Below are 25,048 nucleotides of genomic sequence, written 5' to 3' on the forward strand. Positions count from 1 at the left end.
ATAGGCTATACGAAAAATGTGGTTCAATACCGCTTTCTAGGTCTATAATGAAAGAAAGGTTGAGGTGGTTAGGGCATGTTGCTCGGATGAAGGATGACAGATTGCCGAAGATTGTTCTTTTCGGCCAACCATCTAGGGCTAAACGAAAAGCAGGTCGTCCCCGTCTGGGTTGGGAGGACGTCATAAAGAAAGATTTAAAGGAAATGGGAACTTCGTGGGCGGGTGTAAAAAGGGAGGCTTTGAATAGATTGGGGTGGAGGAGGAGCGTGCGTACCTGTGTTGGCCTCAGGCGGCTTGGTGCTGCGATGAGTTGTTAGTAGTAGTAGTAGCATAATTTAGTAACATTTGTTTTTACTTAAATTTATTAGATATGAATTTATTAGATTTATTTTAATTATTTGTCAAATTATTATTAAATTATCAATTTATTCAATAATTTTTCATTTTTTTTATTTATGTTTATAAGTTTTTAGAATTTATTTCATAAAATTTATTGATTTATTATTTATTATTATTGGCTTGCGAAGGTTCCTACTAGTCCTATTTTGTGTGTTTTTTTTCGATACCTGTAAATGTGCAAATGCTTTTTCTTTGTTTTCTTTGCCAGGAAGCCCCTTTTAGCGTAAGTGTGCCCTGAATATGTGAAGCCGAAATCCATGTGGTCATATTTTTAGTCGTGGTTATAAGGTCCTTATCCAGGGGCGATACCAGGTTTTTAAACCATCCCCCTTCAAAAAACATCTTAAACTTACCAATTAAAAGTATCTTAAAATTGACCTAATCTAGCTGAAGTCCGTTAGGTATAATCTTGCTGAAGTCCGTTGGGCTAATTTCAAAAAAGGATATTTTTTAGTACTCCCTCGCCACCCCGTAATTTTTTTTTTTAACTCCTGGAAAACAAACCTTGGATACGACCCTGATGACCGTGTTGTGTTTAGAAGATAAATAGGAAAACGAATGAGGGCTATTACATATCCGAATCGTGTTTTTTTTCTTTTTTATTAGTATAATTTAAGGTTCAATATAAGTGCAATATTTGGAACAATGTTGTTTTAAGTGCAATTAACATGTAATTGTATAGAATAAATGCTCATATTCGGAGTTTTTACAAACATCTTTTAGTACAAGTGATTAGCGTGTTGTAAAGCCTTTTTTCTTTTTTCTTTTTTTTTCCTTCAAATAATTCAAGCAATGAAGATTCTGCGTATGCGTCACGGTTCTGGATCTGCAGTTTCTCAGAAAATTACGATTCTTATTAGCTACTAAATTATCCAGTATTAAAGTATTATTATTAATTTATTAATGGTCAGTTCACAAAATGAAGAAAAATACGGAGCATAAAATATGATAAAAGGTATGAAAGACAAAATGCAACTTAATAGAACACTATACGTTTACTCCAGCCCAATTGCTCGTTCAAACTGAGGAAAAGTGTGTATTCATATTTTTTCGGTCTGTCTGCGCAATAAAGCTGTATGCCGGTTTTGATTGAGACTTGAGCTACATTTTTTTCTCTATCTCTGCGGAAATCGGCTATTTTGAGAATTTGTGTCAAAAGGACACCAAAACACTGTCAAATGATCCGATTCTTTTTTACAATAGAGAAGACATTTTAGTGCTGTTCGTAGTAAGTAGGTATAGTAGGTAAGTGTAGTAAGTATTCTTAGTTTGTGTTTATACGTTATTTGTCAATACTATGCTTGCAAAGACTGCACCGAAACTGTTTTTCATTGCCACTTGCTGTTATTTTGTCAATTTTATCTGTATAGCATTTTATATGGAACCAATGAAAGTTATTTCTGTTGCAGCCAATCCACTGTATCTGTTTTCCCCCATCTGTGTATGGAATTGTGTTAATCATTTTTTCTCTGGAAACTGGGGTCGAAAAAAAACTTTAGTTAACAAGAAAAGAAATGCTTTCACCTTCCTTATACCCTTGTTTTCCCCTGAATTACAGATTAATCGTGCTGGAGCAGATATTCAACTCCAATTTTCTTCCGAACCTCATGGCTACTCAACCACTTTTCTGTTGAATTATTTGGCTATTTTCACGTTCCACTTGACGCACGGTCCAATGACCGACGTAGGCTGAGGGTCATTTGCAACCCAAATTTCCTCTCTTCTGACAACTTTCAAAATGCAATGAAAGGTTTTCCACATGTTTTTGAAATTAAAATGATAGTCTAAAAACCAGCAAAGTGCAAGGCACAATTAACACCGCATGCCATCAGCATAATTTCTAAATAATAATTTTCCTTTTTGCTTTACGTCAAGTGCCTGTCAAGAATTAAGGGGTGATAATTTTTGTTCGTCTCAAGTTTAAACTCCACTCTTTACTTTCATAAAAAAAAACAGTTTTTTCTATTAATTATGTTTGAAGTTTTTAAATATTTTCTTTCCCTCTTCAGACACCCGTCGGACAGCGAAGGTGTCAAGTTTAGCAAAATAGTTTCAGTGGCGACGGGGCATTTCACTCACAATTGCTGTGCAAGAAGAAGCTTTCCAATGCTAACAGAGAGATATCGCTACCAAACGCTTGGGGAACTTGATGCTCATTGGTCAAAATTGCTTGAGAAGTTCCGCCCGCTGCGGCAAAAGATCAAATTACATTGAAAAAAAGTTTCCTTTACAGGAGAGATATATCCACTGAAGCCCTAATCTTAAATAGATAATTCTAATTATCTATTATCTAATGTAACTAAAGGTGTCATTGTCTATCAGCAAATTAATCGCTATTAAGCAGGTAAATTATACGATTGGATCTCTAAACTCTCAGGGTCCGCCCCTATTCGAAGCGATGGCCAACCATTTGGCAGAGCGTTAATAGTTTGATCTATCAACACTTCAAAGACTTATCGCGTATGCAAATTATGTGAACGATATGTTCTTGAATTACCATGAAAGATTAATTACACTCTTAAAGGGTGAACCAATTGTAAAAAAAAGGTAAAGATTGCAGTTTCCAGCCTCGAACGTCCATACTGGTGGTGCCAATCCGTGATTCTCTGCCCTCAGTCGGGAAGTGCAATTGGTGGTTTTTTCCTCTGTACCAATTAGATCTGGATCTGCCACCTTTTTTAAAGTTGTAAATATATATTAAACCTTTTACTGGAAAATTTTCCTTGTTTTCATCGTCCATTGACGAAAAATTTTGAATTTTGCCCCTCCTAGGATTTTTCTGAATTTACGCAACTGAATCTGAGCTGACCTGACCACAGAATACCTACAATCTGCATGGATCGTTTTATTTGATATTTTCTATATAGGCTTCTGGTCTTGCGCAAACATGATGCATATTAATAACCAATGTAACCCTCAATCGCAAGCCTACGCATCCAGTATAAAAAAAAAAAAAATAAATAAATAAAAAATAAAAAAGCTTTCCTCCAAACCTTTTTTCGACAGCTCTCTGGGTGGTTTTGGAGCGATGAGTGCAAGGTGCCGCCCAATACGTCAGTAGTATAGGTAAAATGCCAGTAAAATATGGAAAAGATGTAAATTACGAAAAATGGTAAAATTGGTAAAATATCAATTTTATGGGGAATCGATAGAATTACGGTAGAATAGGTAAACCTGGTACCCCCCCCCCTAGATACGGCCCTAGATATGAGCGGGTGATACGGAAGACAACCGCCCCTGGGAAAAAAATACGACCGCCCCAGGGAAAAGTACAAGTCGACGTGCGTATGAATATCACACGGAAATAAATTGTTCCAAGAAGCTCACGAACTAAAGAAGCCTTCGAACAAATATTGCATTCTTGACTCACCATAAATTTCATTACAGAGTGTAACAATAATAATAATAAGTTTATTATAAGCCAAAAATAGGCCATACGACACAGTATTTCTTAATTACACTCGACAAGAAAAATAACATAAAATCTAACTTCTCCCCCCCCCCCAAAAAAAAAATTAATAATTAAACAAATAAAATTAAATAAATAAATAACTAAAAGAAAATAATAATAATAAATAAATGATAATCAAGTTTCACTTATTGCTGTCAACGCTTCATTTACATATTTACATAACTGCATGATTGTCCTTTTTACAGTCGTCTTCAGAATCCCTGGGAACTCCAAGCTACCACCCTCAAAATACTTTCCCTTAACAGAGAAAGTTGCTGGCACTCGGCGAGAATATGGGCCACATCTTCAATACCTATATTACATCTGGGGCAAGAGTAATCCGCATCGAAAAAGTATGCAATGCGGCTTAGCAATAGTGGAGGGGGGGGGGTCTTTCGCATTAGCATTGCATTGAGATATCAGTAAAAAAAAAATATTAAAAAAGTATTTACAGGTAATAGTTAAATAATAAGGTTGTGGCCAGGGGCGTAATTTCAGAAAAATCCTGGGGGGAACTTCAAAAAGTTTTTCCACGTCATTGCGGAAAATTATGCAGATTCCCTACAAAAAATATGAATTTTCTATTATATTTACAACTTAGAAACAGTGGCAGATTCAGGATTTCCGGGGGGGAGGATTGACGCTCGGTTGCCAAATAAAATTATACTCTGGTCTCGAATACTTCTAGTTGTAGCCAAGGCCAGGGGCATTGCTTGCAATTTTCCTTTAGAGAGGGGGGGGCCACGAAACTGTGCCGACAGAAATCGACATTGTACCTACGAATTTCTCAAAAAAAAGAAAATAAAAAAGGCATGGATCATTTAACGTTTCTCTTTAATAATAGCAAGCAAATGGTTTGAAAACAAAGATCTCTGCTGCGAAGTGGCGATAACTTCGACAATATAACTGTAACAGTTTGCCTGAGCATTTTCCGATTCTGATCATTTTTTGTTTTCCCTCCAACATTGACCCCCCTCCCCTGCTCTCAGAAATGGGGGTAGGAGGCGCCTCTGAGCCTTCCCCGTGAGGCAGATCCCGTTTATTTTCGAATCTGTGTATTTTTTGTTTTGCTTCCCCAATTGAACCCCTCCCCTCAGAAATGGGGGCAGGAGGGGCCGCTGAGCCTTCCCCCTGAGACAGGTCACGATTTTTTTTCGACTATGATCAATTTTGGTTATCCCTCCAAAATTACCCCCCCCCCCTCAGTAAGGAGAGCCGGAGGGGTCTCCAGCCTTCCCCTTGAAGCAGACCACATTTATTTTCGATTGTTCGATTTATATTTATTGTCAGTATAATTTTATTTTTAACTTGGGTGCCAGATTCAAAGGTAAATATAAACCTTTGCTTTCTTGGGCCTTTGGGAGTTTGCCTTGCTTGGGCTTATGATGCCCTATACAGTGATTTTATCAAGTGAAAAATAATTCATATGTATATTTTCGGCCAAATAAGTATTCAAATAATCAATTTATTGTCAGTATAATTTTATTTTTAACTTGGGCGCCAGATTCAAAGGTAAATATAAACCTTAGCTGAAACCGGATCTAGCTTCCAGGATCAAAGTAACATTTACTTTAGTGCCCAAGAACCCATTGCGTCCACAGCTCCCAACTTGGAAGATAAATACAAGCACACCCAATTATCAATTCATAAAACCAAATATTAAGTTATTTTACCTTTGGTACAGAAAATTCTTCTTTCTTCTTTAAATAGCGATTTTTACTGGAGGCAAAGAAGAAAAAGCGCAAGGAACTCGCGAACTCGCAAAATCCCATTCGATCTGGTGTTTATTTAGCTTTGAATCTGGCGCCCAAGTTAAAAATAAAATTATACTGACAATAAATTGATTATTTGAATACTTATTTTGCCGAAAATATAAGTATGAATTATTTTTCACTGGATAAAAACACTGTATAGGGCCACATAAGCCCAAGCAAGGCCAACGCCCGCATGCATGCAATATAAGCGTTTTTAATTTATCAGAACCCAAAAATGAATGACATATTGGAAATATTTCTGAACGCCCAGAAAGAACCCAAAGTTGATCTCTCCTGTAACTTGATTAAATAAAAAAAACAAGTTTTTTAAACTGAAAGTAAGGAGCGACATTAAAACTTAAAATGAACAGAAATTATTCCGTATATGAAAGGGGCTGTCTCCTCCTCAACGCCTAGCTCTTTACGCTAAAGTTTTTTATTGTTTTAAAAAATAAAGCTGTAAAAAAGAATAAAATTTTAGTATAAAGAGCAAGGCGTTGAGGAAGGGCCAGCCGCTTTCATATACAGATTAATATCTGTTCGTTTTAAGTTTTAATTTTGTTCCTTACTTTCAGTTTAAAAAACATGTTTTATTTAATTTAATTTATGTTCGATTTTTAGTTAATGCAGCTTTTATTTGCATAGAAGTTTTACTCTTCTTTTGATAAATGGATGTCTTTATAAATTAACTTACGTAACTAACGTCGATATTCGTCTATTTTTCTTTTGACAAAACATAAAAAGTTGCAGATTTTTGCAGATATGAGCTTGAGACCTATGTAATAGGGTTTTCTGATACGCTGAATCTGACGATGTGATTTTCATTAAAATTCTTTCACTTGTAGGGGATGTTTCCACCCTCTTTAAAAAATCGAGTAAATTTTCTCAGGCTCGTAGCCTTTGATGAGTAATACTAAACTTAATAAAATTTATATATTTAGGATCAGCATTATAAACACATTCTTTTGACACATTTATTGACATGAAAATTCCGTTTTTAAAAGTTTCGATTACTATTGAGCTGTATCACTTGTTTTTTTTTTATTGTTTTTTTTTATTACGTATATATTATTACGCATATGAAGGGGTTCTCCCCTTAGTCAATACCACGCTCTTTACGTTAAAAGTTAAAAAAAATTTTGATTCACAAACCCCTGAATCACAAAGGCCGTTTAATTACAATATATAGCTCTTTTGAAAGCAATAAAAAAACTGTTGCGTAAAGCGCGAGGTATTGACTTGGGGGAGAACCCCCTCAAATATGTTATAATTTCTGTTGGTTTTAAGTTCTAATATTCCTTCTTACATTTCAGTTGAAAAAACTTTTTTTTTTTATTTAATTTCTGCTCGTTTTTTAAATAATGCTTGGAAATCCGGCGCCCCCTTCATAGAAATGTCCCTTATCCCAAAGAAACATCCTCCATGGAAATATTCTCCAGGGTAACCCCCTCCTCTAGCCCCCCCCCCTCCAGAAAAAATCCTTCCTGAAAATGGTTGTATACTTCCCAATAACCAATAAATAATGCTGGCAAGTCCGGCGCCCCCTTCATGGCAATTTCCCTGCCCCCATGAAAACTTCCATCATGAACAGATCCTCCAACATAACCACCGACCCCCCCTTCCCTCCCCCTACCCGAAAAAAAACCTCCTGAAAACTTCTGTATACTTCCCAATAACCAATACTATATGTTAACATTTGGTAAAGTTCATAACTTTTAGCCCTCCCTCTGGGAACTTGGGGGGATTAAGTCATCCTAAAAGACATATTTATCATATTTTCGACCATGATGAACAACATGGCTATATCAAAATTTTGATCGGGTGACTTTGGGAAAAAAATTAGCGTGGGATGGGGCCTAGTTGCCCTCCATTTTTTTTGGTCACTTAAAAAGGGCACTAGAACTTTTAATTTCCGTTCCAATGAGCCCTCCCACGATAGTCTAGGACCACTGGGTCGATACGATCACCCCTGGGGAAAAAAACAAACAAACAAACAAACAAATAAACACGCATCCGTGATCTTTCTTTGAACTGTTTGATATGTCTCTGCGAAATGTGTTTGCCGACAGAAGCCGAATATCATATCTAAAGTTAGCAAATCACAGATGGTGCGGGTATACACAAAAGAATTCTACTGAGGGGGAGCCAGATTTCCGACCATTATTTCGTAACAATCAGAAATCAAATAAAGAAATATTTTTTTCCATCTTTCCATCTTTTTTAAATCCAAGTAATAAATTGGATTTAAAAAAGAAACTGAGTGTCTTTTTTAAACTATAAATTCAGATATAAAAAATTTTCTCTGACAGGGAATTGAACCCGGATCTCCCGCCTGACAGTCATAAACAGTGACCATTGTACCACAGACACTAACGGATTTATTATTTTAGCGTCCAGTATCTATTTTTGACGCAAGCAAATACTCACAAAACTTGATATTTAGTTTTTGGAAAATAGGGAAGGAAGGACGGGATAGAGCTGAAATTTTGAGGATAAGCTCCCAGGCCCAAAGTCTAAAACTCTTTTTTGATCCTGGGCGCTTGGACTCTGGTAGCTGAGGAGCTAAAGTATCAAAGCTTTGATTCTGGAAGCTAGATGCGGTTTCAGCAAATGTTTATATTTACCTTCGAATCTGGCGACCAAGTTAAAAATAAAATTATACTGACAATAAATTGATTATTTGAATACTTATTTGGCCGAAAATATAAATATGAATTATTTTTCACTTAATAAAAATACTGTATTGGGCATCATAAGCCCAAGCAAGGCCAACGCCCGCATGCATGTAATACAAGCATTTTTAATTTATCAGAACAAAAAATGAATGACATATTTGAAATATTTCTGAACGCCCAGAAAGAACCAAAAGTTGATCTCTCCTGTAACTTGATATGTCTCTGCGAAATATGTTTGCCGACAGAAGCCAAATATCATATCTAAAGTTAGCAAATCACAGATGGTGCGAGTATACACAAAAGGATTCTACTGAGGGGGAGCCGGATTTCCCGCCATTATTTCGTAACAATCAAAAATCAAATAATTTTTTTTTTTTTCAGCTGAAAGTAAAGAGGAACATCAAAACTTAAAATGAACAGAAATTATTACGTATATGAGGGGGGGGGGTAGCGCCCTCCTTAATACCTCGCTGTTTGCGCTGAAGTTTGCCTTTTTGCCCCAGTTCTTTAAAACTAACCATAAAACGCAAGGGCCGTTTAATTGGAATAATAACCCTTTTAAAATATCCTGGAAAAGTCAAAATTTAGCGTAAAGAAAGAGGTATTGAGACAGGAGCAACCGCCCCTCATACAGCACACCCAAGTATCAATTCATAAAAGCAAATATTAAGTTATTTTACCTTTGGTACAGCAAAGTCTTCTTTCTTCTTTAAATAGCGATTTTTACTGGAGGCAAAGAAGAAAAGCGCAAGGAACTCGCGAACTTGCAAAATCCCATGCGATCTGGTGTTTATTTAATAATGTTTCTTTGTGATCAAACACTGAAAGATGTATTTTGAATACTTATAACACCTAATGTTTATCTTTTCGGTAACATGACATATCTCTGTGAAATTGGAATGCCAACGGAAGTCTCAAATATCCCCTCACGGAAATTGATATAATCTATCTTTGTTTTGGGTTCTTGGGCGCTGGGCAACTGGTTTTGTTAAATTAAAAAGTCGAATATAAAATATATTAAATACGGGTGAAGAATCAAGTACGAAATATAGGGGTAAAGCATAATATATTTTAAATACGTAACATAAGCTAGGTACCTCCCCCCCCCCCACCTAAACCCCAAAAAACAACAGAGGGGAGGGGGGTCTTTTGCATTAGCATTGCATTTAGAGATCAGTAACAAAAAAATTATTAAAAAAGTATTTACAGGTAAATAGTTAAACAATAAGGTTGTGGCCAGGGGCGTAATTTCAGAAAAGTTTTTCCACGTCATTGCGGAAAATTATGCAGATTCCCTACAAAAAAAATGAATTTTCTATTATATTTACAACTTAGAAACAGTGGCAGATCCAGGATTTCCGGGGGGGAGGATTGACGCTCGGTTGCCAAATAAAATTATACTCTTGTCTTAAATACTTCTAGTTGTAGCCAAGGCCAGGGGCATTGCTAGCAATTTTTCTTTAGAGGGGGGGGGGACGAAACTGTGCCGACAGAAATCGACATTGCACCTACGAATTACTCAAAAAAAGGCATGGATCATTTAACCTTTCTCTTTAATAATAGCAAGCAAATAGTTTGAAAACAAAGATCTCTGCTGCGAAGTGGCGAAAACTTCGATAATATAACTGTAATAGTTTGCCTGAGCATTTTTCTATTCTGAGCATTTTTTGTTTTCCCTCCAAAATTGACCCCCCCACCCCTGCCCTCCGAAATGGGAGAAGGAGGGGCCGCTGAGCCTTCCCCTTGAGGCAGATCCCGTTTATTTTCGATTCTGAGTATTTTTGGTTTTCCCTCCAAAATTGACCCCCCCTCGCCTGCCCTTAGAAATGGGGGAAGGAGGGGCTGCTGAGCCTTCCCCTTGAGGCAGATCACGCTTTATTTTCGATTCTGAACATTTTTGATTTTCCCTCCAAAATTGACCCCTCCCTCCCCTGCCCTCAGAAATGGGGGAAGGAAAGGAGGGGCAGCTGAGCCTTCCCCTTGAGCCAGATCACACTGTATTTTTGATTCTCAGCATTTTTGTTATCCCTCCAAAATTGACCCCACCCCCCCTCAGAAACGGGAGTAGGAGGGGTCTCCGAGTCTTCCCCTTGAAGCAGACCACATTTATTTTCGATTGTTAGATTTATTTTTATTGTCAGTATAATTTTATTTTTAACTTGGTTGCCAGATTCAAAGGTAAATATAAACCTTTGCTGAAACCAGATCTAGCTTCCAGGATCAAAGCTTTGATACTTCCAGAGTCCAAGTGAAGGAAGCTTCACTCTGGAAGCTTCTCAGCTTCCAGAGTCCAAGTGCCCAGGATCAAAAAAGAGCTTTAGACTAAAAAAACTGATTGAACCATCTTTTATAAATAAAAAAAAAACAATCTGGCTCCACAATAATTCCTACTTGTATTTTTATCCAAATAAGTATTAAAATAATCAATTTATTGTCAGTATAATTTTATTTTTAACTTGGGCGCCAGATTCAAAGGTAAATATAAACCTTTGCTTGCTTCTGACTTTGGGCATTGGCCTTCCTTGGCCTCATGATGCCCTATACAGTGTTTTTATCAAGTGAAAAATAATCTATACTTATATTTTCGGCCAAATAAGTATTCAAATAATTAATTTATTGTCAGTATAATTTTATTTTTAACTTGGGCGTCAGATTCAATGTTAAATATAAACCTTTGCTGAAACCAGATCTAGCTTCCAGGATCAAAGCAAAATTTACTTTAGCGCCCAAGAACCCATAGCGCCCACAGCTCCAAACTTGGAAGATAAATACAAGCAATTCATAAAAGCAATTCATATCAATTCATAAAAGCAAATAGTAAGTTATTTTACCTTTGGTACAGCAAATTCTTCTTTCTTCTTTAAATAGCAATTTTTACTGGAGGCAAAGAAGAAAAAGCGCAAGGAACTTGCGAACTCGCAAAATCCCAGGCGATCTGGTGTTTATTTACTTTTGAATCTGTGCCCAAGTTAAAAATAAAATTATACTGACAATAAATTGATTATTTGAATACTTATTTGGCCGAAAATATAAGAATGAATTATTTTTCACTTAAAAAAAAACACTGTATAGGGCATCATAAGCTCAAGCAAGGCTAACGCCCGCATGCATGTAATACAAGCATTTTTAAATTATCAGAACCCAAAAATGAATGACATATTTGAAATATTTCTGAATGCCCAGAAAGAACCCGAATTTGATCTCTCCTGTAACTTGATATGTCTCTGCAAAATGTGTTTGCCGACAGAAGCCAAATATCATATCTAAAGTTAGCAAATCACAGATGGTGTGGGAGCCAACACTGAATGACATATCTCAAATATTTGTAACATGCAAATTGCCTCTTTGTGAAATGCGTTTGCCAACAGAAGTCAAATATCCCCTCCTGTAATTGATAATGATCTCTCTTTGCCATATTCACCTTGCCAACACAATGCACTTGCTGACATAAATTGAATATATCTTTGTGAGTAGTAGAATTCTTTTGTGTATGCCTGCAACATCTGTGATTTGCTAACTTCAGATATGATACTTTTTTTAAATTACTAATTAACGAAGAAATGGACTATAAATTTGCTGTGCAAAAGGTAATATTAGTATATATTTTTCCAGTTGGGAGCTGTGGGTTCTAGGCGCTGGGCACTAAAGTATTAATGAATTTGGGTTCTTTGGGCGCTAGCAGGCGCTGGGCTTTAAAGTATCGTTGGTTAACCTAACCCCTTCCCAAAATAGCCAAAAGTAGCTAAAGTAGAATTTTTCCAAGGTAAATTTTATTTTTTATGTGAATGAGAGGTAAGCTTTCTCCCCATCCCCCTAATGTGCAAATAAATACCCTGAATTGGTATAGCCTATATAGGGGTGGGGGCTAAAAACTCATTTCCAAAAAAATGATTATTCTAATTGTAGAGCATAAAAAAATGCATCAAGTGGTAGGCTACCATATATTCACTTTATTTGTAAGTCAATGGCCTAATATGATTTGGTAAAAAATTACCTCACTTTTATAACACACAGATTTTTAAATGTCATCAAAGGTCAGGGCCCTCTAGAGGGAGAGGGAGTGGGGTTGGGTACTTCAAATTACCTTCCTGGGACATACTTTAGCCTAGCCTATTGACCCATCCCTGAAAGTTTCACTTCCCTAACCTAACCCCTTCCCAAGAAAGCCAAAAGTAGAATTTTACCGAAAAATTTACTATCTAATTTCATTGAAAAAAAATGACTTACAGCACACAAAGACTTAGGAACTAATTTATGCAGCCTGTGCGATTAGTTTGAAAGTGCACTAGTTCACGCACTGGGTAGTTTAAAATTCACGCTGTATAAAAGTTGCGTTGCCAAACAATGTTTGCTCGAAATGGGGTGGTCCAGAGTCGGAGCATTTTTGGTTACGTTGACTTCAAAGGATTTTGTGCTCTGATTAGATCCCGGCGCCGCACCGGTGGATCGACCGAACGCCGCCAACGAGAGGCCCGGTCGACCGCTAGCGAAGTTTTACTACGCCACCGGCACGCTACAGGGGCACCGGCAGGGGCGGCGGCATTCGGCTAACTGAATGAATTTTGAGGCAATTCTTTATGCGTGAACGGCAAAGTTGGAGCTTTTCTTTCTCGTGTGGTTTAGTATTTCAATTTTCTTGATTAGAAATCAAGCAGGGCTTGCACTATCCTTGAATTTTCGGGTATTTTCCCGAAAATCTATGCGTCAGCCTTAAAAAGAAGTTGGTTCCCCGAATCCCCCAAAATCACCCAATCACGGTGCCACCTCTAGCAATTTATCACCAGTGACTTTTCCTGCCAAATATTACTTTGCATACCATAATTCTTCACCACTCTCTTGTTCGTTAATTTGGATTTTGCAATTGATAGTCGACAGATTGTTTCTACAGCTGAATCGTAGGTTTGCAGAATTTTGTTTTCTTTTGCTGTTTTTAGATAACATTTTCTTAATGTTTAATGCACAATTGTTGAACGCCTGATAGATTAAAGAAAATACAAACTTCTTTATAGAAACATTTTACTCCCCCCTCCTCCCAAAAAAATCTTCTATTGAGACAAAATTTAACTATAGACTAACCTATGTACAAGGTTGGGGAATTGAAGATCGAAACAGAAGTTACCCCAACCAAAAATATGATTCATAAAAAAATTGTAAATTATGGCCCATAGGGGGGGGGGATAGGGGGATACAATTTTTTCAATTGAAAGCAGGGATGCTAAAAAAATAATTATTTTTTCATTTAAAATGGAGACAGGTAAAAATTATATCAAATCCCCCGGGAAACCATTGAAGTATTTTTATGGACCCAGGGCCACCCATTGGGACTTGTTCATTGTCTTGAGTATTTTGCAATTTCTCATAGTCTACTGGCCTAATTAGGTTTTTGTGTGTGCTCCCTTTTAACTATATTCTTTAGATCTTATTGAATGCCACAGCGAATCTATGACTCAGTTTTCCAATAATTAGAGGTATATCTGAATAATTTTGACATTTTTGTAATTGTACCCCTTAACTCATACCCTGAGTTTTTTTCAAGGAATACTAAGCAGTTTATAGCTATTTCGCGTGTTTGTTTGAACCATATAGTGACCTAGTTAATTATTAAGTATATATTTTTTTTAATTTAAAGATAATACGGTAACCTATCAAGGTGGTATCCAAAGGGGGGAGGGGAGGTATTACATTTAAATTATAGTATTTCAATTTTTTTTTATTGAAAGCAGGGATGCTAAAAATTTAATTTTTTTTAATTAAAAGTAGAGACGGTATCCTATCAAAGTGGCAATTTTTGCGAGCATTGAAAATGTGAGCATTTGGAAATCAAAGCTTAAACTCAATAACTGATATTAAGTCTCTTAACATTTTGCTTGGGGTAAAAGTGACGAACTAGGAAGAAAATCTCAACATCTTCCTGGATGAGCTTTTCATTTTTTACCTAAGAAAATAGCGGGCACTTCATTTTTCTTCACCCCGAATAAACCATTGAGTGTTTTTTGTTTCATTGTGATTGAAATGTTCTCATTTGAAGTGTTCATCATGTATTTTCCAATTTGATAAATTTACTCCTTTTAGAAGCAGTTTATAATTTAACTGATATTAGGTATTTATGAGTTTATAATTTGGAATGAATCCCCCAAAAAACATGAATAATATCCAAAGGACCAGCCAAAAGCAACAAAAAAAACAGCAGTTCAGCATTAGTCTATATGACATCTATTCTATAAAGAAGCGACAAAAAACTTAAAATACATTTTTTAAATTATTGTTAAAAAACAGTTTTTAATACAGGGAAGGCTTTTTATGAATCCAAAAGAGCAAAAAAAAAACAATCAATGTCAAATTCACACATTTCAACTGTTTTAAAGGTGACAAAACAGATATTGGCAAAGGGTATTATAAAAAATTAAGCTTACAAGTTCAAACTTATATTCAAAGTTTTTACCAAGATAACTGACGAATTTTGTGATACGGTATTCGAAGTTTTATATGCAGTAATGCTCGATGAAAAAAAAACTACTAATTTTGATAATTGTTTATGTGAAGAATACATAGCTAATAGATACTTCAACTATAATGGCAAGGGTTCTGAAACGCCACAGCCATTTCGTTTCTAACAGATTTCTACCTCTCTTGATGAATAACAAAGAAGACCAGTTTCCAGCCAGCGACTTATGAAGTTTTGGACTCATGAATAGGCCCGAGTCTGTTGTAAATTTAAGCTGTGATTTGAGAATGACCGATGAAAACATTAATTTTAGCGGTCAACATTGATCGTGCCGGTGGCGCGCCACTGACATCTTACCGGAGGCGGACCAGCGGCGCGGCACTGCTGCTGTTTTTGGCCCTGCCGCCGCCGGTCTTCCCTCATCGGCGTGGCGCCGGGGTCAAGGTGTGATGATATTTTAGCGTTAACTCTTTGGACATACCCGAATGCAATTTACTATAAGAAACCTCTGGATATGCTGAAATTTATGCCATCCGTCCAGTTCACAATACTCATCTCTAGCACCAAGTACTACATATTACGATATTAATGTTGAGACTCTTGAGAGTGTTATTCAAGCCAAACTTAACACCATAAACAGCAACACAGTTGATAAAATATAAGCAAGGGTGTTATTCAAGATATCATATGGTCATCGGCGGAAAATATAGGAACTTTTCTAAAAACTAATATCCCACTGGTTGTTAGCGAGACTACAGCAAAAGTAAAAATCAAGGAACCTCATGCTCTTTTTTTTGTTGGAAGTTAAGCTCTTGGAATACAAAACCACCTGTGTCTAAACTAATTTAGATTAATACTTAGAAAGCGAAGTTCGATAGCTTTTCGTCGAAGAACATCGAAAATGACTCAAGCCTCAAGGCTCCTTGGCCAAATAACAGATATCTTCAATTAAATTCTGAATTCTAGCCTCCCTCCTCATCATGGAAAAATGGTGTTTGATTCGTCTATTGATACACAAAACAAAAAACAAATCTAAGAGTGATTACGAGTAACTCAAAGTTTATAGCACTCAAATTACGAGGTTTGATAGGTCATAATCACGCCCCTGTGCTGCAGCTAGTGCAAAAAAAAAGAATCTGCCATTGATGTTCTTGCACTTCCTGCCTTAGAAAGAAGCTTGCTGACGATTTCAGTATTAAAGATTTCAGGGGCTTTCCATCATAAACAGCAAGTAGAACAATAGGGAAACTTTTTTACAAGACAGTGGAATGTCAACTTCAAATGAATATTTCGGCCCTATATCTATGGGTTGTCCTCAGCAAAACAAATGAAGAAAAAATATAAAAGAAATTCACAGTGTTCCTTTTTAATTTTTCTTTTTTCATTTGTTTTGCTGAGGAAGGCCCTTGGATATAGGGTCAAAACTTTTGTTTTTCGTTCGCATTCCACTGTCTTGTAGCTTACAGCCCTGGCAGGAGGGGCTAGGGAATGTGAACCCTGGAGACAGAGTTATTTAACCTCTGATCTGTTTTAACTAGAATGGTCATCTCAAAATTATCGATTGGATGTATTTGGGGGGAAAAGAGGATGGGAGGTTGAAGCTCTTTGATCACTTTTAACTCTTAAAAAGTAAACTGGACATTTTTTATTTCCAATCACATTAGCACCCTCCCCCCCCCTCCAGGATCATACAAAAATATTTTCCATTATACCTTGTGGGTTAACATTAAGTAATTAGCTTAACGTACAGCCCTTGCTCTAGGAGCTGCGGGTGGGATTGTTAAACCCAAAGCCACGGTTCTTTGATCATTAGTCTATTTTGAATTTTTAATTTTTTTTATTTGGATTGGATGCATTTGGAGGGAAAATGCCGGTTAAGTGGGAGAGAATGATTGTCCTCTGATTACCTCTGATTCTTCAAAATTAAACTTGAAATTTCAATTTCCAATCGAATGAGCCTTCTTCGAAGTTTGAAATACCATCCCTCCTGTAAGAACCTTAATTTTTAACAATGGGTAACTTCTAATAACCAACAGTCCTTACCCCAAGGACTGTGGATTTTTTTTCAATTACGTTTTACTATTCAATTAGAAATTGAAAGTTTTAGTAACCTTTTTAAAAGTCAAAAGTGATTGGAGGCAAGAATCCCCTTCCCCTCCCGAGAAAAACACCTCCTGTGTAAAACACCTCTGGGAAATACTAACTCACGGAAAAAACCTCCCCCCTGGAAAATACCTTTCCGTATAAATCTCCCCCCGAAAAATACCCCTCGAGGTTTGTGGTAATAAAATCGCTTTAAATTTATATAAAAGGAATAGAACTGCCTAGGGATTATAAAACAATTTCTTCCTCCTGAGAGTTGACCTGAGATGCTTTGGCATTAAAAAGCACCTTTTGAGGTATCTCCCTTTCTCCGTAGCTACAAAACAAACAGAGAATCCCATTGCAGAAAATATGCTTCAACACATATGCTTATTACTTAACGTCCAGAAAGGTCTGATTCATCTGAAAAAAAGGGAAATAAATAAGCTTTGATAGTTTGTGACTTTGGATAATCTTTTTTTTGCAAAGATAAAACAAAGCTTTTTCATGAATGATCTTGACAGGCGTTTATATCATCAAACAGTTCGTGGTAACGAACTGTAAGTAAGGAGCTATCCGGCTCAATGGTAACCGAAACTCTAGAAAACGGGTTTTTGATATCAATAGATATATCAAAAGAATCAGATTTCAATGCTGATTTCAAATATATAACTTTCATCAAGTTTACTGCTACCCATCAAAAGTTACGCGCCTGAGAAAATTTGGCTGATTTTCAAAAAAAGGGGGAAAGACCCCTAAAAGTTATAGAACCTTAATGAAAATCACACCATCATATTCAGCGTATCAGAGAACCCTACTGTAGAGGTTTCAAGCTCCTATCTACAAAAATGTGGATTTTTGCATTTTTTGCCAGAAGAAAGATCACGGATGCGTGTTTATTTGTTTGTTTGTTTGTTTTGTTTGGTTTTCTTATGCCCAGGGGTGTTAGTTTCGTTCCCTTGGGCCGAGAATATCGTAGGAGGGCTTATTGTCACAGAAACGTAAAGTTATATTTCCATTTCAAAGTGACCAAAAAATGGAGGGCAATAAGGCCCCCTCCCACGCTCATTTTTTTTCCCAAAGTCATCTGATCAAAATTTTGAGATTGCCATTTTGTTCAGCATGGTCGAAAATATGATAAAAATGTCTTTTAGGATGACTTGATCCCCCAAAGTCCCCAGGGGAGGGCTGAAAGTTATGAACTTTACTCAATGTTAACATATAGTATTGGTTATTGGGAAGTATACAGACTTTTTCAGCGGAGCTTTTTTCGGGTCGGTGGGGGAAGGAGAGGGTCGGGGGCTATATGGAAGGGCCAGCTTTCCATGAAGGAAGTGCTCAGGGGGGCCGGGACATGGCTATGAAGGGCGCGCCGGATTTCCCAGCATTATTAAAGAAAAAGATCAGGAATTAAATAAAAAAAAAACAAGTTTTTCAACTGATCAACTGATTGTGATTAAGTGGTCATTTTTAAAGAACTGGAAAAAAAAATTCGAACTACAGTTTAAAGAGCAGGGTATTGACTAGGGGGCGAACCCCCTAATATACGTGTTAAAAATTTATGAATATAGAAGTTCGTTACGTAAGTTAATTCTAAGTTACGTATATTTATTACTAATAAAAACGTTCGTAAATAAAATTAAACAAGTTTCGAGAAAGCCATTTAACCAAATAATATGAAATTTTGTTTTAATTATTCATGTACGGTGAGCCACAATCAAAACCTGCATTAATTCAAAAACGTTCAAAAATTAAATAAAAAAAAAGTTTTTTTAACTTAAAATAAGGAACGACGTTAAAACGAACAGAAATTATTCCGTATATGAAGGGGGCTGACCCCTCCTCAACGCCTCACTTTTTACGCTAAAGTTTGACTTTCTCACAACTCTATTTTTTTAAACAATAAAAAAACTTTAGCGTAAAGAGCGAGGCGTTGAGGAGGGGACAGCCCCCTTCATATACGGAATAATTTCTGTTCGTTTTAAGTTTTAACGTCGTTCCTTACTTTCAGTTAAAAAAACTAGTTTTTTTTATTTAATGACTCTAAGAAGCAAACAACTTCAACAAAGTTGAACATGTAAAAATTCTAACTTTGTGTTTTTCCCAATGATATTGACTCATATTTCTAGAATACTGAAAAACTGAAAGATTGAGTTCAATGGTTCAGTTGTTCGATGGTTCAGTTACATGAGGATTCAGTTGCAAGGTGCTTCAGTTTCATGGTGGTTCAGTTACACGGGGGTTCAAAGCTCCTTTCTTCAAAAATGTGGATTTTTTTCTACCAGAAGAAAGATCACGGATGCGTGTTTTTGTTCAAGGGTGATCGCATCAAACCAGTGATAATCAGTAAGTAAAACAACAGGGAATTTTTTTTATACAAGACAGTGGAACGCAACTTTAAATGAATATTTCAACCCTATATCCAAGGGCTATCCTCAGAATAAGAAATGAAGAGAATAAAAAACAATATAAAAGAAACTTACATTAAAATTCAATCATTAAAACGGAAAGGTTTTTAAAAAAAAATGTTTTAAAACAGCCCTAATATCATTGCTTCAAGGAAGAACAAGGAAGTCTTGGTTGAACTTCCTTGAAGTAATGATATTAGGGCGGTTTTAAAACATTTTTTAAAAGAAACCTTTCATTTTTAATGATTTAATTTTAATGTAAGTTTCTTTTATATTGTTTTTTATTCTCTTCCTTTGTTTTGCTGACGACGGCCCTTGGATAGAGGGTCAAAATATTCATTTAAAGCTGCGCTCCGCTGTCTTGTATGAAAATTTCCCTTTTGTTCTACTTATTGATTATGATGGAAAGGCAGTGTGGTCTTTGTCACTATTTGCATCAAACCAATGGTCCTAGAGAATCGAGAGACGGCGGATTCAAACGATAATTAAAAATTTGAACGCCCTCTATAAGTAAAGAAAAGTTTTGGAGGGTACTAAGCCGCCTTCTCAAAGCCCCTTTCCCTGAAATAGTCCAATCAAAATTTTTATACAACCCTTTTGTCCAGTATAGTTTGATGGTACATAAACTATGGCTGTGGATATACCATTAATCCCCATAGTTCCTGGGACATATCGTTAAGTTATAAAATTTGTTTATTGTTTATGTATACTACTCACTATTTGAAAGGATGATGACACATTTCGGGGGGGGGATATTGTGCTTGGGGTGGGTCTCCGTGGAGAAAATTTTAAGAGAGAAGGGTAACTTCTGTGGGTGAACTTTTCAAGGGAAATTTTACGCTGTGGGAATTTTACAAAATTCCTAAGCAAGATTATTTTTATTTGCATTACTTTCTCTTTGTCAACTTAATGTTGCATGTGGAGATGTTCTGGGGGAAATGTTCAACGGCTTCTAATTTTTAGCGAGAATTTCCACGGAAGGGGGGATTACTAGAGTGATCATAAGAACAATTAGACACTAAATTATTAGCCTAAAAAAACTTTCTCAGGCTGAATCGTCCGCACGAAATTTTACGGAGGGGGGGTGATTTTCAGCGAGGATGGACGTGCCCGGAGGGACGTTTACGGGGAGGGTTATTTTACGTGGGAGGAACTTTCCAAGGAGAAGTTTTCTGTAAGGGAAGGGAATTTTTCTTGGAGGTTTGTCCAGATTTACCGGCATTATTTTATCAGAAGTTAAATAAGAACATATTTTCTCTATTGAAAGTAAGGAGCAACATTAAAACTGAAAACGAACAAAAATTATTCTCTATATAAAGGACTTGCCCCCCCTCCTCAATACCTTGGTCTGTGAGCTAAAGTTTGACAGTTTGTCCCGATTGTTTAATAACGACTCCTGAAACACAAGAGCCGTTTCACTAGAAAAGGAAACTTTTATAAAGAGCAAGGTACAAGAGCAAGGATATTGAGCTTATTTTATAAGAGCAAGGTATTGAGGATGGGGGCAGCCCCCTCGTTGCTCCTTACTTTCAGTAGAAAAACTAATTTTAAAAAAATTAATCTTGGCAAAGGTAAATTTGCTAAATTTCTTACTGTGCAGTGCTGGGTCATTAAACAACAAGATGGACGAACTGAAGGCCCTTATTGGACAGACCTGAAACCGAATCACAGCAATAGCTCAGTGTTTGAACATTACAAATGAAACTGGTTTATCAAAGTGTGAGAATGTGGGAAAGCCATCATAACCTGACTAAATTGTAAAAAATAGCAAAGTATGACTTTTGTGTAATTATAAAGGAAACGAAGCATTAATTTTCTTTGTGTAAGGAAACAACATTACATTTGAATAAGAATACCTTTGATCCATCAAGGGCCATAAAATGCAAATACCGGACCTCCGTTTCAAACTCAAGGGGTCAATGGCAAGAAGCATTACGCGACTTTTATCACATGACAAAAACAGGATTTTAATAGAGAAGGCGGAAACTAATCTTTTGAACAAAGAACTATTATGAGGATTACATTAAACTGGTCTCTGGCCAATGAGAGCAAAGAAGAACAAAATACGACAGAACTTGAAATAGGGATTCAAGACGAAAACTGGGTAATCTTTTTGGAGCAAACAAGGAGTAAGTGTTTTACTTTGTAATTACGATAAACTACCACTGTCTGTCTGAATTCCCCTTGGGGATAAAAGTTTGAAGATAAAAGTTAAAATAAGAAGAAAAGAGGAACACCGTTCCCTTTTTAATCGTTCTTTCATTTCATTAATCCCGTACTGCATGTTTATACAAAGGTGACCTTAATTTTTAAACAGGTAGGTTAGGAGAAAAGGGAACAATATTATCAGATTGAGAATTTCTAAACCTTTATGTCCAGATATTTTCAATTAAGTTTTCCTTGCTAAAGTTGAAGCTTAATAAAGGTCAAAGGAATACACAACCGTTTTCAAGAAATAATAAGAGAATCTCTTGGTTTTGGTTAATGAAAATTGAATTAAAAACAAGTACGGTTATTCTTAGCTTAGCTCAACAATATGTTGAACTGAAGGATTTTAATAACCCAGAACTCAAGCTTTGACTAGCTGTTCAAGTATAACCTTTTGAAGTAGAAACATTCGTTAGTATAAGATTAACTTAATCTTTTTCTTTTCGGTAAACATTGGTGGATTGAACAAGTAGATCATTAGACCTTAGACCTAGAAGAGGTTTGGAAATATTCAACATAATCAGAATTAGAATATTTCTCCTTTTATCTTCTTTTGTAAATAAATTCAGTTATCACTGAATTCTGAGTACCGATTTCTTACCCAAGCCTCAGTTTGTATCACGCTACCAAATTTATTAGCCCTGTTAGTAGGGGCAACCTTAAAAAAGGTTATAAAGTTGTTTTTTTGTTTTAAAACAAGACGAGAACACAGCTGAGAGCGCGGTGGCAGAGGTGTCAGCCTACACTTCCGAGGTATTTTACCTCGTAAATTACTAAGTGAGCGCACTTATTCCTGCCATGAAGTGATCTGCGCTGATTGTAAGCCGTTTTCTGTCTAGATAATTCTCCTGTGTCATAATAGCCGTTGATTACTGCTCTAATGGTACAAGGAAGTAATACAATACCGTTAAACTAGTATCAATAATTTTTGCCACCAATACGCTACGCCCACGTTCATAATTGCTGGTGACTTTAATCAAAGTAATAAGCAATGGGTGTCATCTATGCTTGACTTAAAGCAAACTGTTAAGATTCCCACCCACCAAAGCGGTAGTATACTGGATATTATTTTTAAAAATGGGGCCGATCATTCTAAAACCCCTGCGGTCTCTTGGTTCACTCCAAAACTCAGACCATTTCTTTATTCTGAGGAAGGCTACAGATAATTTTCGGAAGATAAAACGACTATAATTACCAACCAAGCCCTTTCCAAATAATCTATCTGTTCCTTCAGACGCTTTTAACTTTGAGGAAAGTTTTAACTTTGAGGAAAGTGACAGACATTAAGATGAAAGTAGATACCCTCAATTCTAAACAAGTATCATAAACACTTTCCAACAAAAACTGTAAGATTGAGCGATAGCAACAAATCATGGGTGACGCAAGAAATTCCAGAGATTTACATGATCCACTGCAAGCTTCACTCCAGTGGTCAGTTAAATGTGGCATGTTAAATGAATACTGATCATAGGAAATGGCATGCTGAGGTCTAAATTTAACCTGAAAGAAACTAACCAGTGAAATTACATAGCGAATCACAGGTTACATTTACTGAGGTCAAAATATTTTCTTAACACTCTGCACCACTTAGCCTTCCATCAACAACTGTGAAATTGAAACCCTCGTACGTTATCCTTCCGAAGAATTTATTGTAGAAGTAACGGAATGTTCGGTCTTTAAAGAAATTGAGATATTGAAAAAGAACTGCTTTTCGTATCTTGGAAAACTGCTAGTGAACTTTCTGATTTGAATATGCAGTTTTTCGCCCAAATCCGTCATTTCAGCGAGTAACCGGTGTTTTGAGGGAAAAAGATTTCCTCAGGCTTGGAAAAATGTATGCACACGAGTTATAACCAAAGTCAAAGCTTTAAAATCTTGTGAGTAACTGCGACCAATCACGAATGCTCCTAACCTAGCCAAAGTAACTGAATCGTTCATTTGCTATGACCTTCTTTTTCAAATTAGCCTTTGAATTAACCCACTCAAGTACGGCTGTCTGAAAGGAAGTGCACTACTCTCTATTTGCTAAGATTGTTCTACCTCATAACCGAATGGCTAGATCAAAGAAACAGTATTGTGGGCTTGTTTTTAGCTAAGAATTGAAAAGCGTTTTACGTACTCCGCCATATCACCGCTACCAAAAACTTAAAGGCGATGGGTTCGAAAAGCTTATTCTGCATTTTGTTATAGATTTTCTTCGTGGCCGTTTTCAGCGTGCATATGAACTTCTCCCGGGTTATCTCGACTCGGATTTGGCCAAAATAACATGCGGTGCACCTCAAGGTGCAAAACTTACGGCCATTCTGTTTCAAGTGGTGATATTTCGGAAGTTAATGATTGTCTTAAATACAGCCATTCTGTTTCCAGTGGTGATAAATTCCTTGCTGTCGGAAGTTAACGATCGTCTTAAATACGTTGATGACTTATCCATTTTGCTAAAATACCTAGTAGACAAGCACCAAGTCATTTCATAGTTTAGTAGTGAACTCAAATAGACTTGCGTTGGTCAGTGTGACACAAATGGGATGTCAATAAACGAGAATAAAGCAAAAGGATAAGGTTCAACCCTCTAAATCGTGATCTCCTCTGTACCGAACTATAGTACCCAAAATCTCAACTGGCATATCTAAACTATATGCAGCCATTACACGATTGCACATATTCTGTCTGGGGTACACAATTGCACAATACAGAACATCTCAGTAGTGACATTGAAGCTGTCCAAAAACGTGCTGCAAAAGTCACGCTTGGTGCAAAGTAAGTGTCTTGTGAATCTGCTCTCAAGTCACTAAAAACGCGCTCTATCCGTGAGCGCAGATACGAACTAATCCTCAAGTTTTGACACTTACTACTCATGAGTCCGAAGCGTCGTTCGTTGTTGCTGCCTTCTTGTAAAAAGCGTCTGCTGAGTCAAAGCAGAAATCAAATCGAACCGTTGACATCAGTCATTTTATGAACTGAATTATTTCTTTTCTTGGTCAGTGCATTTAATCGTTCATAATTTATTCATCTTGCAATTTATTAATGTTGTAAAAAATAGCGTAATTTAATTACGGTCCACGCATTAATTATGAAAGCTTTTTTTGTTAAGTAAATCTTGAATATTCTGGATGTTAGTAGAACACTTACAGGGAGGGCCGTCACATATTCGGGTGGAGGGGAGACGTCCCCCCACTGGTTTTGGTCACTCGGTAAAAACAATTATTCGGTAAAATCGTGCCGCAAAGCACCACGATTTTTCTGACGCAGTTAAAATTCTTTGTTCGGTTCAATAAAGACCATGAAAACACTAACATTTCATCCAGATATTTCAAACTTGGTTCGTAAACCCAGCAGTTTACCAATTCTTGTCGTGATTTTATAGATGGTGCCACAACTTTCCATTTGGATAAATAAACAGAACCAAAATAGTGACATGATATGTACCGAAATCTAAATCTCGGTTGGTAAGTGCAGCGGTTTTACTGACTCGTGCAGTGATTTTACGTATTGTATTCAAAACAAACATGATGCTAATTATTTAAAGAAAACAGTCTGCAAGAATGACCAGCCAGTCGTTAAATATCTTAAGCCCCCAAACATTTTGGGTAGTAACGACACTGCTTACAGGTAATGAAAATAGCTTT

General features: G+C 36.5%; 1 protein-coding gene across 2 annotated transcripts in view; it reads right to left on the reverse strand.

Annotated features, from left to right (window-relative positions):
* The window catches only part of LOC148941921 (charged multivesicular body protein 6-A-like), a 52,170-nt gene extending 39,557 nt beyond the window's left edge, over positions 1 to 12,613 (reverse strand). Inside the window, exon 1 of one of the 2 annotated variants that reach the window (XM_089103080.1) lies at positions 12,507 to 12,613. The gene's annotated coding sequence lies outside the window, so the exon portion shown is untranslated. Of the gene's footprint in view, positions 1 to 8,959; positions 9,094 to 12,506 lie in introns of those variants that run through there. The other variant, XM_089103082.1, reaches the window with a different exon arrangement.
* Positions 12,614 to 25,048: the final 12,435 nt, after the last annotated feature.

The sequence above is a fragment of the Artemia sp. Qi Xiang Cuo genome, chromosome 17 (assembly GCF_049724085.1).
Source record: "Artemia sp. Qi Xiang Cuo chromosome 17, ASM4972408v1, whole genome shotgun sequence".
NCBI lineage: Eukaryota > Metazoa > Arthropoda > Branchiopoda > Anostraca > Artemiidae > Artemia > Artemia sp. Qi Xiang Cuo.